General features: G+C 41.7%; 1 long non-coding RNA gene across 1 annotated transcript; it reads right to left on the bottom strand.

Moving 5' to 3' along the window:
* Positions 1–4,052: 4,052 nt before the first annotated feature.
* Positions 4,053–5,816, bottom strand: LOC147736435 (uncharacterized). Its single transcript, XR_015307618.1, has 3 exons — positions 5,684–5,816; positions 5,206–5,590; positions 4,053–4,437 (listed from the first exon to the last, which is right to left on the bottom strand). It is a non-coding gene; the product is annotated as an uncharacterized LOC147736435 (long non-coding RNA).
* Positions 5,817–15,172: the final 9,356 nt, after the last annotated feature.

The raw sequence follows: 15,172 nt of genomic DNA, 5'->3' as shown, positions 1-15,172 counted from the left end.
TAAGGTAGTATTCTGGTTGGATACTCATAGACCACTCCCAGGGCACACACAAACAGAAATCACCTTTGTGCGTAGAGTGGGATGGGTTGGGCACACACAAAAAGATTTATCAGGAGATTGTATAATCGTCAATTTTAGAGACAGGCGCGCTGTTAGACACATCTGTGGGTGGAACTCATTCGGAGGGACTACAGGGATCCAAACCTGGGACTTGTCTAGATTTTATCCTTCTATGAGTCTAAAAACAAGCACATGAAACCCTTATTGGCATGGAGAAAATTGGGAAAATCAGTATGACAGGTTTAATATCCCAACTTATAATCATTTTCTACTTTACAAGGGATGGAGGGTATTGCCTGACTTGCAATAGATTCATATCTCTCTTCCCCTGGAATATTGCTGAACAAATGTGGTACTAGCCCTGTTTTAGTTAAGAAAGTTGTAAATCAGATAGAGGGCGGGGATTGTGGAGAGTGTATAGACCCCGGGACAAGTAAGCAGAGCTTAAGTGCCATAAACATGCAACATGTAGGTCAAAATGGAGGGGATATATTGGATGTGGAGTGTGACCTGGGGACTGGGGCTAGTACAGAGAAGGAGAATTCACTGGCTTTGGTGAGCTGGAATATTGCTGGTTTGAGGCCAAAATGTAAATTGATACTTGTATAGCGCACTACTCACCCGCAAGGGTCTCAAGGCGCTTGTACGAATACCTCTGTGGAACCCATCCTGTTTTTCCCTGTGAGGTGTCCACTCCTGGGCACCCCCAAGCTGAAGGCCAGGCATCCTTACCGTTGTGGGGGCCGTTTTGGAGATTAAGCAAGCTATTGCCCAGAGTTGCAGAGTGGGACTCCATGATTGGAATAGGCACCGAGGCCAGAATTATCAGGTCCGTGGAATTTCTTTGAGCCCAAGACCCGCCGAGGCAGGGAATTGAACCCTGGTCCCGGGCTAGCCCTCTGCATCAGGGTCTGCCGCTCTAAGCATTGAGCCACACTTCTCCAGTTGGAAAACGAGAATTGGATTAATCTTTTGAATAGTCAGGAGGTTATATGTCTACAAGAAACATGGACTATAGTTCCAGACCATGTCAATGGGTGCAGGACATATTTCTCCCCAGCTATAAGTTCATCTCATGGGAGGGCAAAGGGGGGTTTATGCACTTATGTGTCAAATATGCTCTCTTATGTTAAGATTGAATTTGTTATAAACAATAGGTATTATTATATCCTGAGGATTTCTTTTAATACAGAGTGTTCTCTGTGCATAGTTAATCTCTATAATAATGTTCCGTCAGAGGAATTGGATAATATTTAAAAAATTCTAGGAAGTGATATAAAAGCGCTGCTAGCACGAAGTTATCGGGACGTCTGTGTTATTTGAGCTGGAGACTTCAATTGCTCAATATGTTCTAGGGCTGAAAAGGGCACTTGTGGTGTCATGCTTGATAGCGAAACTGCTCTGCCCCATTTTGAACATACCAGGTGTGGCGATATTCTAAACGATATCCTTTTTGAGAACGATATGGGCTTTGCAAATAGGTTGGTGAGTCTGGAATGCCCCTTCTTCCCCACTTTTTGTGGTAGAGGTGTTACATCCACTATTGATTATAAAACTATGACCGTGGGACATAGGGGTATGGTTCAGTCATTTACTACCCTTGATAACTCACTGAGTGACCACTATCCCCTGAGATTAGTTTTGCGTAGGGTTCAGACCACTTCAGGTAGAATAAGAGCGCCTAATGTACAAGTGGAAAATATCATTATGACAAGGAAAAATGGCTATTCCTTAAAATGGTCAAACATAGTACCTGCAGATTTTCTCAACAAGTTAGTGAGGATCACTAAGCCACAGTTTCAAGCTTGTACAGATCCAAATATGGACGATGGCAAGGTTGTAAACAACTTTTGCCTGATTATTGAGCAAATTAAAAAATTGCTCTGGGTTGAAACAAAGGGACCCAAAAAGACCAAAGTCAGCTGGTTTGACGCAGCCTGTACAAAGGCATACTCGAACCTGAAGCATGCACTACACGTTCCAGAGAAAGATAGGATGTTGGTTAAGGAGTGTAGATACATCTATAAGCAGGCACTAAGAAAGAGGAAAGAGGCCATAGAACAAGAGCTTTGGAATACCCTGTGTGAGGCCTCGCTGAGTCGAGATATAGCGGCTTTTTGGAAAGTTGTAAACTCCCCTTTTCTGAATGATAAAACCACTGGTACAATAGCGGTGGCAATAACAGAAGCTGAATGGGTGAAACACTTCAGTGAATTATATTCTGATGAAGGTCTAGTAGCGGACTGTACATCTTATGAATCGCCAAAAGGTGAACACCCTGGTACATGATTTCACGGTAGAAGAAGTCAGTGCCAGTATAAATGCAAGTTTTGGGGGCAAAGCACCTGGCCCTGACAGGGTACCGGTGGACCTCTATGAAAATAACATTGAGTTATGGGCCCCGAAACTCGTAAGGGTTTTTAACTTTACGTTCCATTATGCTTCTTTTTCATCTTGGCAGAAATCATTGAAAGTCCCTATCTTTAAAAAAGGTGACAGACTTAGCTGTCAATGTTACCGTCCGATTTCGCTCTTGGACTGCACCATTAAAGTTTTTAGTAGAGTCATTTTAAATAGGCTATAACTATGGGCAGATGAAAACAGGATAATAAGTGATCTGCAATACGGTTTCAGGAAGGGAGTTGGGACCTTTGTAGATTTAACCTCCGCATTTGATTGCGTCTCACATAGTAAGCTCTGGATGGTTATGAAGAAGATGGGGGTGGACATAACAATTATTAATTTTTTAAGGGAACTATATCAGGGCGCAACTGCAAGAGTTAGATTTGGAATAGGGGGGGGGAATGTACTGCACCCTTTGCTATTTCTAGAGGTGTGTGACAAGGCTGTGTGATGGCCCCATTCCTTTTTACACTTTATGGCCCACATGCATCATTGTCCGAAATTGCGTTTTCTTATTTGCGATCGTGAAGGAATCGCATTTAAGAATTCGCATATTGCTATTCATCATTGTTTTCGCTTTTTTTTTGCGATTTGCTGTGAATCGCAATTTAGTGCGATTCGCTTCAAAAGTGCGATTCCTTAAGTGCGAATTTGCATTTTCCGAAATCGCATTGTGCGAAAAACACCACATGATGAATTCCATTACTGTGATTGCCAGGAAGCCAGTAAAGCAATCACAGGCACCTGTGAAGTTGTTTGAAAGTGGCTCTTGCAGTTGCTTACGGAGTCTGTTTGGAGAGGTTGCTGCTGCAGTTCGTGTGCGTCACTTTCGAGGAGAAATGCAGATGGAGAATCCAGTGGAAGATGGGTCCTCACGAAAAAGGAAAATTAAGTTTTCAGACAAGGAACTTGAAATCCTAATTGAAGAGGTGACTGACAGGCATGATCAACTTTTCGGAAAGTTGTCGCATAAGGTGCCTGATGTCGTCAAAAGAAATATTTGGTTAAACATTCAAACGAAGGTAAATGCTGTAGGTGTGGCCCACCGTGAAATCAGCAACTTACAGAAAAGGTGGTACGACTTGCGCAGTCGTGCAAAGGAGAAGATTGCATCCAGAGTGAAATCTGCAAACAAAACTGGAGGCGGACCCCCTAAAAACATACCTACTACCCCGTTGGATGACCTTGTGGAAGGGACACTTTTGACCGAGGCAGTTGTTGGTGTACACAACATAGATACGTCTGATCTCATCACCCCCTCTGAAGGTAAGTGTTTTGATAAAATGGTTTCAAAGTTCAATTTATTTTTAAATTGTGGCCTATTGCAACGTGGCGTGGGAACAGGCAAAGTGTTTGTTAGCGTTAACCATTTACTCTAGTCATTTCATTTTCAGAAGTTGACAGCTGTAGATCACAAACATATCCATGATTTAAGCAATGCATCTTGGGAAATGTAGTTTTTGAAAATATGTTGTTGGTTCAAATATATCTTAAGACACCGCGCAATGTCAATGTTGATGAAATCATGTCAAGGAAGCAAATAGTCATTTACAAATTTTGTATTTAATGGAACATTTGAAAGGCAACATAGTAAGTAAAATATATCTTTCACCTTTTCCCAAACTAGAATTACTTCAAGAATTGATTGAGCAGGATTTGCGGGATTTCGGAACCCTTGAACTAAATGTAAATGAAGAGGCAAACAATCCCAGTACTTCAACTGCAAATCTGCCAACAAATGAGAGACAAAGAGTACGGCAGTTACTGCAAACTGATTCAGAAGAGGGTGGCAGTCAAAATGTACATGAGGCAAGAACTGATCCCACATCAGCAGTCACCAACGCAAGGCCTAGTAGGCGAAGGAGGCAAAGACAATTTTATAGACGCCGTCCAAGATCAGCAAACTTGGCCACATTTGAAGACGGGACATGCACTGGCAGTGTTGTAGAGGACAAAATTTTGAAAATACAGCGCCTGCAAGGAAAAGATGTGAGAGTCATTAAAACAAAAATTGGACATATGTCTACACAACTTGTTGCAATTCACAGCTCCATGAATAGGATGGTGGAGGCTTTAACAAAAGGCCATGAGACAACTGCAAAAAAACTGAACCGGATTGCTAAATCTTTGGAAACTCTGTGTACTGTCATGACACTGCAACAAAAGGAAAGTTCGAATAGGCACCTGAGGCATATGACCAGCGTACTTGGTCAGAATAGACAGTTGTCTCGTATATCAAATTTTGCTGCAAAAATAAGCAATCAAAATGTAGCCATGCACGACAAATTAAATGTCATTTTGGGAGACATTTCAAGGGGTATGTTGAGAGTGAATGATGTAGTCCAAGCTACAAACAATTGTGAACTACCAGGGCTTTCAAATTCAAATGATAACAGTTTAGAGGGTTCACAAAATGTACAACCACCAGAGTCTTTGAATTCTTGTACAAGACGTAGTAATAGGAATGTTAAAGATGGGAGCAAAGTAGATTTGGTGAAAAGTAAAATATCTGGGAAGGCTTTAGGTCTGCGAGGGCGTAAAAAGTGAAATTAATTGTACATCATGAAAACATGACTGTTACAAATATGTAGCATTTTCGAACACTTTGCAATTTATAGGTTTTAGTTCAGTACAAACATGTAATGAGTTTATTTGGTTCATTGTTTAAAAACTACTTTGAAATAACTACATATTATGTTCTATAGAATACACTTGATTTACTTTGAAAATAAAGACTTGTACCTTCTTCAAAAATAATTTTGTGTAATCTCTGCTCTTCTTCTCCTTCCTTCTGCTGCTTCTGGTCCATGTTGTCTGGCTGGGGGTTGCTGTGGTTGATTTAGAATTGGTGGTAGGAGATCTTCTTCATCCAAATGAATCCCTCTCTCTGTTGCCATGTTGTGTAGCATTGCACAGACTGCAACAATTTTACAGCATGTTTTTGGATTATACTGCAAACTTCCACCTGTTTTATGCAGTATGCGGAACCTTGATTTTAAAACACCAAAGGTCCGCTCAATGACATTGCGAGTTGATTTGTGAGCTTGGTTGTAATGTTGCTCTTTTCGAGTTGCTGGGTTGAGGTACGGTGTTAAAATATAAGAACGGACACCATAGGCACTGTCACCTTTTAAAAAAAGTAAAGAATATATGTAAGTTGCAAACCTGTTACATTATTTAACTTTCTGAAAAAGTATATAGATTTGTATTTCATATTTACCTAGCAAGTAGCCATCTCCAAACTGTCCAGCAAGAAGTCTAGCATGTATTGCGCTGTGCTTAAAGATGAAAGAGTCATGGGCACTGCCAGGGTAACTAGCCACTATGTCAGTGATAATGGTATTTGCGTTGCAAATCACTTGAATATTAAGAGAGTGGAAAGATTTCCGATTACGGAAAATATACTCATTTTCTGAGGGAGGACATATAGGTACATGTGTCCCATCCACACAGCCTATTACATGAGGAAATTGTGCCAAACTATAAAAATCAACTTTGGTTTTCAACAATTCTTGTTGCGTCGTTGGAAACTTAATATAATTCCTTATTCTTTGTAACATAGCATCCAAAAAAGAATTAAAAAACCGTGAAAGTGAACTCTGGGACACACCACCAGCAATGGCTACTACTCCTTGAAAAGAACCAGAAGCTAGGAGATGTAGACAGCATAGGACTTGTACATGTGTGGGTATTGCTTTTGTCCTCCGAGTCTCCCTTTGCAAAAAAGGATCTAAATCATTGATTAAATCTATAATTAAATCACCAGTGAGACGGTACCTATCATAAATCTCATCATCAGTTTGCCCAAGCAAGGTTATGCGTACTCTAAATATTCGTTCTTGGATCTGCCTTCTCCTCAATCCTGCTGCTACTCTCAATCTGTGGCGCCATGCCAAAAAGAAAAGCGCAGCCATCCTCCAATGATCCTTGAGGTTGTGTGAAGCCCAACAAAAGAGGGAACTTTGAGGACAGCTGACTTATATACTGTGGCTGTCAATCAACAAGGCACTTGTGATATGTGTACAGCTTACAAGACCAATGAAAAAAAATGTGAGTATAAGAAGTACACTTAACACCCAAATGTCAGTCAAATGTTCGCATCTGCGATTCATGAGGATAAATCTATCATGGTAGTAACAGCATTAATGTTTTAAAATATATGTCCAAGTTTACCTACCAACATATCACAAGAGTAATGTGTTGGGATTTGACATTATCTGCACGTCCATCCTGTTACATTTCAATATGAAACACACCATTGTGTGCATATTTGGGGGCACACGCCATCAACCAATCCCATACTTTTACATATATGGCCTGCATTACATCATTTAATGAAAATTAGTCATAATGTAAGGCTACTTCCACTTACAAGAAGGCCCAATAGAGCTGTTTCCATGAAGAAAACTAGTTACCCAAAGTCTGCGAAAAAATAACACCAAGTCAGACTTCTTCTTATTTTAGGTAATGCAATTTGCGATTTGCAGTAAAATCGTAATGTGCGAATTTTGATGCATAGGATACAATCGCAAATAAAATGCGAATCGCATGAATTGCGAGACATTTAAGGAATCGCAAATGTACTTGCGATTCCTTAAATTGCGAAAAATGATAAAACATTCATGCATCTCAAACACATAAATTGCATTCGCAAACGGGTGTATAATGCGATTCGCAACGATTGCGAATGCAATCGACTTTGATGCATGTGGGCCTATATAAACAACCTTGAGGAAACTTTGATAAAGGAATGTAGGGATCTGCCGATGGTGGGGGAAAGACCAGTGCCTGCATTGTTGTATGCCGACGATGCGGTTTTAATTGCCCGAACCCCACGGGCCTTGCAAGCCTTGGTTTCCTCTTTTGCAGACTTTATGAACGGCTTAAATTTAAAGATAAATTGCGCAAAAACTTTTACTATGACTTGCGGTGCAGGTGCAACTAAGAAGAAGAAAGCTGTTCTTATTGGCCAGACCCCAGTTGAGTTTACCCCAACTTTCTCCTATCTAGGAGTTTTATTTGATTACACTGGAAACTGGAACATTACTATTAAGACTAGAAAGTTGTTATTTTGTAAATCCATAGCGACTCTTAAAAATGTCAGTCATAAATTGGGCAAAAAACCCATGGGGGAAATGTTAAATGTGTATAGGACTACTTGTGTAGCTATAGTGACCTATGGAGCCGGTCTATGGGGGTATGCCAACGTGACATCGCTGCAGGTGGCAGAGAATCTTTTTATGAAACAACTTTTGGCTCTCCCTAAAAGTGCCTCCACATACGCCTGCCATACAGAACTTGGGGAGCCACATTTAGAAGATATTATAAAGACAGCCCCAATACTTTTATGGCATTGAGTTTGGACAACTGATGAATGCCGGCTCAACCGTCTCATTTTGAATAATGTATTAGGCTTGGAAAAGAAAGACAAAATTTCCTGGTTGTCGTACGTGAAGCAATTTTTTGTGGATTTAGAAATGGCACATTATTTTAATGACCCATTATCTTTATTTAACATTTCAAGGAAATCCTTGTAGAAAATGTGTATCGTATTCCTCCAGGACCGTAGAGCATTAAAAGAGTAAAAAAAAAAAGATAACTGTGGTTGCTCATCAACAAACGGTGATTTCAAGTAAAATGCAGCCATATCTAAAGTTGACACTGAGCGAACATGAGAGGTTTTTATTAACTCGTCTTAGATTTAATTTACTGTTTCGCTTATTTAGTTACCCCAAAATGAATGATTGGTCGAAACAGCTGTCAAAATGCCCTTGTGATGATGTATCAGAGCAATCAGATATGCATATTCTTTTCTTTTGTAAATTTTATATAGATTTTAGACGCAGATTAGTTACACCCCTACTGAAGATCATGTGTGTTAATCGTTGTCGCCCTGCCTTTTTAGCTGTACAGCAATTGGATAACATTTTAACTGTCGTATTTATTTCCTCATTTTTAAAAAGTGCTCTTATATCACGCAAATTAATGGTGCTATGAACCTTGATGAATTATTTTTAACTTTTGTGGAGTCAATCGTGGAGCGGAAAAAACGAATTGTATATGGACTTATGATAACAGGTGCATGAACTACCATTATTATTGTACTTATGAGAAGGTGTGTACTTGCTAAATTGTTTATTCTGGATTGTGATTTTATCTGTACTTTCATTGTTATTAAGCTTTTAATAGCCGAATAAAGAAATTTTGATTTTGAAGTAAAAAACCATAGATGGCACATCCTTCTCTGTAGAAGTAGCCAAACTATGGAACTCTTTACCCCCAAACATACGATCCACGGATAGTACCTTTATCTTAAGAAAACTACTCAAGAGTTGGCTCTTCCCCACATAACCACCATACTCAAACATAAATATACAGCATATTCCTCTGTACATAGCATTTTTTAGACAATCCATGGATACTCACATATGTGTATTGCTTTGTATAAATGTGTGTAATAAGCATTTTTTAAATATATAGATATTTGCTAGATCTGATTAACAAATGTACACATTACTTATAGTTACATTATTCTAGGTTTAATATGTATATAAGTGACTGCATAAAAAAGTAAATATTTTATCATATCTATGTATCTACAATTGCTGTACTATCTATACTACTATTATAAAGAAAGAACTTGCACCTTTTGGCCAGGTAAACTCGGGAACCACAGCACCAATCACAACACCCAATACAGCGTTGGAAAGGGAAGTTGCAGCAGAAGGACATAGGCTATGCAGACTCCCACCATATACATTTAAAATGTAAAAGAACCGTGCCAGCAAAGTAGTCCCTTGTGGGTGTGTCTGCATTGTGCTGTGGGTGTGTGCTGGGGGCGTGACAATTGCTGGGGGCATTCCGTCACGAGTGTTGTTTTTTCTTCCCAGGTTCTATACATTCCTGCTCCCTTTAAATAGTAATTCAGTGGAGGTCCCATTCTCTTAGAACCACCCCAAGCACAGTTATGGGAAAAAATACAACTAAAAGGCCCTACAAAGGATTATGGGATAAGCTTAGCATAATTTTTAGCATTCATGAAAGGGTTTCAATGTTTTTGAATTTTACTCATCAGGGACATCTTGGGACGACGAGGTGAACTGCAGCTTGATGTATAATATTTTAAATGCTATTGCATTTGCCTCATCAGGGACATCTAGGGACGGCGAGGTGAACTGCTGCTTGATCTATACTACTATTATAAAGAGAGAACTTGCACCTTTTGGCCAGGTAAACTCGGGAACCACAGCACCAATCACAACACCCAATACAGCGTTGGAAAGGGCAGTTGCAGCAGAAGGACATAGGCTATGCAGACGCCCACCATATAAATTTAAAATGTAAAAGAACCGTGCCAGCAAAGTAGTCCCTTGTGGGCGTGTCTGCATTGTGCTGTGGGTGTGTGATGGGGCAGTGACAATCGCTGGGGGCATTCGTCAAGAGTGTTGTTTTTTCTTCCCAGGTTCTATACATTCCTGCTCCCTTTAAATAGTAATTCAGTGGAGGTCCCATTCTCTTAGAACCACCCCAAGCACAGTTATGGGCTAAAATACAACTAAAAGGCCCTGCAAAGCATTATGGGATAAGCTTAGCATAATTTTTAGCATTCATTAAAGGGTTTCAATGTTTTTGAATTTTACTAATCAGGGACATCTTGGGACGGCGAGGTGAACTGCAGCTTGATGTATAATATTTTAAATGCTATTGCATTTGCCTCATCAGGGACATCTAGGGACGACGAGGTGAACTGCAGGTTGATGTACAATATTTTAAATGCTATTGCATTTGCCTCATCGGGGACAACTGGGGACCACGAGGTGAACTGCAGCTCTTTGTAGAATTATTTGGATAATATAATATTCACTTCCCACTGCTAATCTCGTCCCATAATGCTTTGCAGGGGCTTGATCTCAAAATCATCACCTCTCTCACTGCTTGCTGGAAGCTAATTTCACTTTTGTGAAATGACTATATGCATTTTAGCATGTAGAAATACTTGTTATTTTACCTTGAATACATGAGGTTTCTGTTTTAATAATTGGAAATCTGACGGAACGAAATATTGCGGATTTATTGTACCAAGTTCGCGCCAATTCCGCCCACCCCTACTTTAAATACCACTGCACCCCATAATCATAACCCACCCTTACTCTATAAAATACCCCTACACCATTAAACACTAACCCATATTAACCCTATAAATCTACCCTGTACCCCAAAACCCAAACCTATCCCTAAACCCTAAAAATACCCCTGTACCCCAAAACCTAGGCCTGAACCCTAAAAATACCCCTGTACCCCAAAACCCAAACCTAGCCCAGAACCCTAAAATACCCCTGTATCCCAAAAGCCAAACCTAGCCCTGAACCCTAAAAATACCCCGTACCCCAAAACCCAAACCTAGCCCTGAACCCTTAAAATACCCCTGTACCCCAAACCCCAAACCTACCCCTGAACCCTAAAAATACCCCTATACCCCAAAACCCAAACCTAGCCCTGAACACTTAAAATACCCCTGTACCCCAAAACCCAAACCTACCCCTGAACCCTTAAAATACCCCTGTACCCCAAAACTCAAACCTACCCCTGAACCCTAAAAATACCCCTGTACCCCATAGCCCAAAATTATATCTGAACCATTAAAATACCCAAAACATATACCTCAGTACCCCAAAACATATACCTCTATACCCATACTTGCCTTATCCAAACATTTTTAAAAAACATGCTTTTACCATTCATGCATTTACAACGAATTTTGTTGTAAATGTATGCGTGGTAAAAGCATATAAAATGTAATGCCATGCGTTATAATGGCATTGCAGAGTCATGGTACTTTCGTAATGAAAGTATGCAGAGTGATGGTATGCGGAAAGAAATTTGCAGAACAATGGGTGTTTACCCTCCCCCGTAACTACATTGGTGGCACGGCGGCCCACATCTCCAGCAACATACTCATATTTTTTCACCACCAATTGGAAAAATGCACAGGTCTCTCTCATTGATGCCCAGCACCCCAGCACCGACATACACTTTTAGACACACCTCCCACCACAAGTTCTAGAATTGCGAACTTTAGAGAGGGGGAGCTACGTTAGAATCTCTGCATCAGCTCAACATCCTGTGATTCCAGGAAAATCGCTTTGTCTCCCCGTGCCTACCACAAATCAATGCGTTCTTCTGTAATGTAAATTGTGCTCATGCCATGTAGTCGAGTTCGCGCTATATAATATTGCAAGGAAAATTAAGTAGGGAATCTCGAGTTCACACACTACTAAACGCGCACTCTTAAGTGCATCAGCATGCACTGTGAATCGGAGTGTTTCACATGCCTGTCACAGATAAGAAATGCTATCAAAATGAAATCCTACGAAACAATATACTACTGGCCGGCAGTAATTCATACCCGGACAACGTCGGGACGGGTTGCTAGTATATAATATTTTAAATGCTATTGCATTTGCATCATCAGGGACATCTAGGGACATGAGGTGAACTGCAGCTTGATGTGTAATATTTTAAATGCTATTGCATTTGCCTCATCAGGGACATCTAGGGACCATGAGGTGAACTGCAGTTTGATGTATAATATTTTAAATGCTATTGCATTTGCCTCTTGGGGACAACTGGGGAGAACGAAGTAAACTGCAGCTCTTTGTAGAAATATTTGGATACTATAATATTCACATCCCACTGCTAATCTCGTCCCATAATGCTTTGAAGGGGCTTGATCTCAAAATCATCACCTCTCTGACTGCTTGCTGGAAGCTAATTTTACTTTTGTGAAATGACTACATGCATTTTAGCATGTAGAAATACTTGTTATTTTACCTTGAATATATGAGGTTTTTGTTTTAATAATTGAAAATCTGACGGAACAAAATATTGTGAATTTATTGTACCAAGTTTGCGCCAATTCCGCCCACCCCTACTTTAAATACCCCTGCACCCCATAATCATAACCCACCCTTACTCTATAAAATACCCCAACACCCTTAAACACTAACACATCTTAACCCTATAAATCTACCCTGTACCCCAAAACCCAAACCTATCCCTAAACCCTAAAAATACCCCTGCACCCCAAAACCAAAACCTAGCCCTGAACCCTATAAATACCCCTGTATCTCAAAACCCAAACATACCCCTGAACCCTAAAAATACCCCTGTACCCCAAAACCCAAACCTACCCCTGAACCCTTAAAAATACCCCTGTACCCCAGAACCCAAACCTAGCCCATCACCCTTAAAATACCCCTGTACCCCAAAACCCAAACCTACCCCTGAACCCTAAAAATACCTCTGTACCCCAAAACCCAAACCTATCCCAGAACATTAAAGTACCCCTGTATCCCAAAACCCAAACCTAGCCCTGAACTCTAAAAATACCCCTGTACCCCAAAACCCAAACCTAGGCCTGAACCCTCAAAATACCCCTGTACCCCAAAACCCAAACCTATCCCTGAACCCTAAAAATACCCATATACCCCAAAACCCAAACCTAGCCCTGAACCCTAAAAATACCCCTGTACCCCATAACCCAAAACTATATCTGCACCATTAAAATACCCAAACACCCGAAAACATATACCCCTATACCCATACTTGCCTTATCCAAACATTTTTAAAAAACATGCTTTTACCATTCATGCATTTACAACGAATTTCGTTGTATATGTATGCATGGTAAAAGCATATAAAATGTAATGCCATCCTTTATAATGGCATTGCGGAGTCATGGTACTTTCGTAATGAAAGTATGCAGAGTGATGGTATGCGGAAAGAAATTTGCGAAATAATGGGTGTTTACCCTCTCCCGTAAGTACATTGGTGGCACGGCGGCCCACATCTCCAGCAACATACTCATATTTTTTCACCACCAATTGGAAAAATGCACAGGTCTCTCTCATGAATATGTCTTTCCATTCCGCAAAAAAAAATCCTGCATATTATCACTCCGCATTTTTAAGTCCGCAAAAACCATTACTCCTCATGCCATGATTCCACAAATTTTCACAACGCATATGACTTCACTCCGCATGCAATTATAACGCAAATGCATGTGTGGTGAAGACTTCTCTGTTCTTTAACCAAGTGGCCCCCTAACTCTGTTGCCAAAATACAATTTCCTGATTGCGGTGTGCTCTTTCCTGCGTGTGTGGCTTCTCTCAAGGTAACTTGTGAACTTTTGTTTAAAAGCGGCTAGCCTGGTCGCGAGAAGCCCCGACGCTGCAAGCGGATCCAGAGTGCTGGTAGACACCGTCGCTCATCAGGACGCAGGAGGCCTCGCTCACGGAGATAATGACATTGCTGAGTGGCGCTTGTCACGCCTTCACCTAATCAGGAAATTGTATTTTGGCAACAGAGTTAGGGGGCCACTTGGTTAAAGAACAGAGAAGTCTTTGGATGGCAGCAAACTTGGGACTACTGTAACCAGCATGCCATCGGGCACGCCCACTGGGGCGGGACTTCGTACTTTCAATAAAAGATGTTCCTATACGCCACTCTGCTTCCATATTGTGCCAGTGAACAAGGGCTTTACAGCCCGAAACGCGTATGGCCGACTGAAAGTGTGTTTCATCTGCAGCCTTCAATGCCGCCTGTGATGCGGTGTGCTCTTTCCTGCGTGTGTGGCTTCTCTCAAGGTAACTTGTGAACTTTTGTTTAAAAGCGGCTAGCCTGGTCGCGAGAAGCCCCGACGCTGCAAGCGGATCCAGAGTGCTGGTAGACACCGGCGCTCATCAGGACGCAGGAGGCCTCGCTCACGGAGATAATGACATTGCTGAGTGGCGCTTGTCACGCCTTCACCTAATCAGGAAATTGTATTTTGGCGACAGAGTTAGGGGGCCACTTGGTTAAAGAACAGAGAAGTCTTTGGATGGCAGCAAACTTGGGACTACTGTAACCAGCATGCCATCGGGCACGCCCACTGGGGCGGGACTTCGTACTTTCAATAAAAGATGTTCCTATACCCCACTCTGCTTCCATATTGTGCCAGTGAACAAGGGCTTTACAGCCCGAAACGCGTATGGCCGACTGAAAGTGCGTTTCATCTGCAGCCTTCAATGCCGCCTGTGATGCGGTGTGCTCTTTCCTGCGTGTGTGGCTTCTCTCAAGGTAACTTGTGAACTTTTGTTTAAAAGCGGCTAGCCTGGTCGCGAGAAGCCCCGACGTTGCAAGCGGATCCAGAGTGCTGGTAGACACCGGCGCTCATCAGGACGCAGGAGGCCTCGCTCACGGAGATAATGACATTGCTGAGTGGCGCTTGTCACGCCTTCACCTAATCAGGAAATTGTATTTTGGCAACAGAGTTAGGGGGCCACTTGGTTAAAGAACAGAGAAGTCTTTGGATGGCAGCAAACTTGGGACTACTGTAACCAGCATGCCATCGGGCACGCCCACTGGGGCGGGACTTCGTACTTTCAATAAAAGATGTTCCTATACCCCACTCTGCTTCCATATTGTGCCAGTGAACAAGGGCTTTACAGCCCGAAACGCGTATGGCCGACTGAAAGTGCGTTTCATCTGCAGCCTTCAATGCCGCCTGTGATGCGGTGTGCTCTTTCCTGCGTGTGTGGCTTCTCTCAAGGTAACTTGTGGACTTTTGTTTAAAAGCGGCTAGCCTGGTCGCGAGAAGCCCCGACGCTGCAAGCGGATCCAGAGTGCTGGTAGACACCATCGCTCATCAGGACGCAGGAGGCCTCGCTCA

This window comes from Lissotriton vulgaris, chromosome 1_2 (assembly GCF_964263255.1).
Source record: "Lissotriton vulgaris chromosome 1_2, aLisVul1.2, whole genome shotgun sequence".
Taxonomy (NCBI): Eukaryota; Metazoa; Chordata; class Amphibia; order Caudata; family Salamandridae; genus Lissotriton; species Lissotriton vulgaris.
Note: the sequence above shows the minus strand (reverse complement) of the source record. Positions and strands in the feature narration are given on the sequence as shown.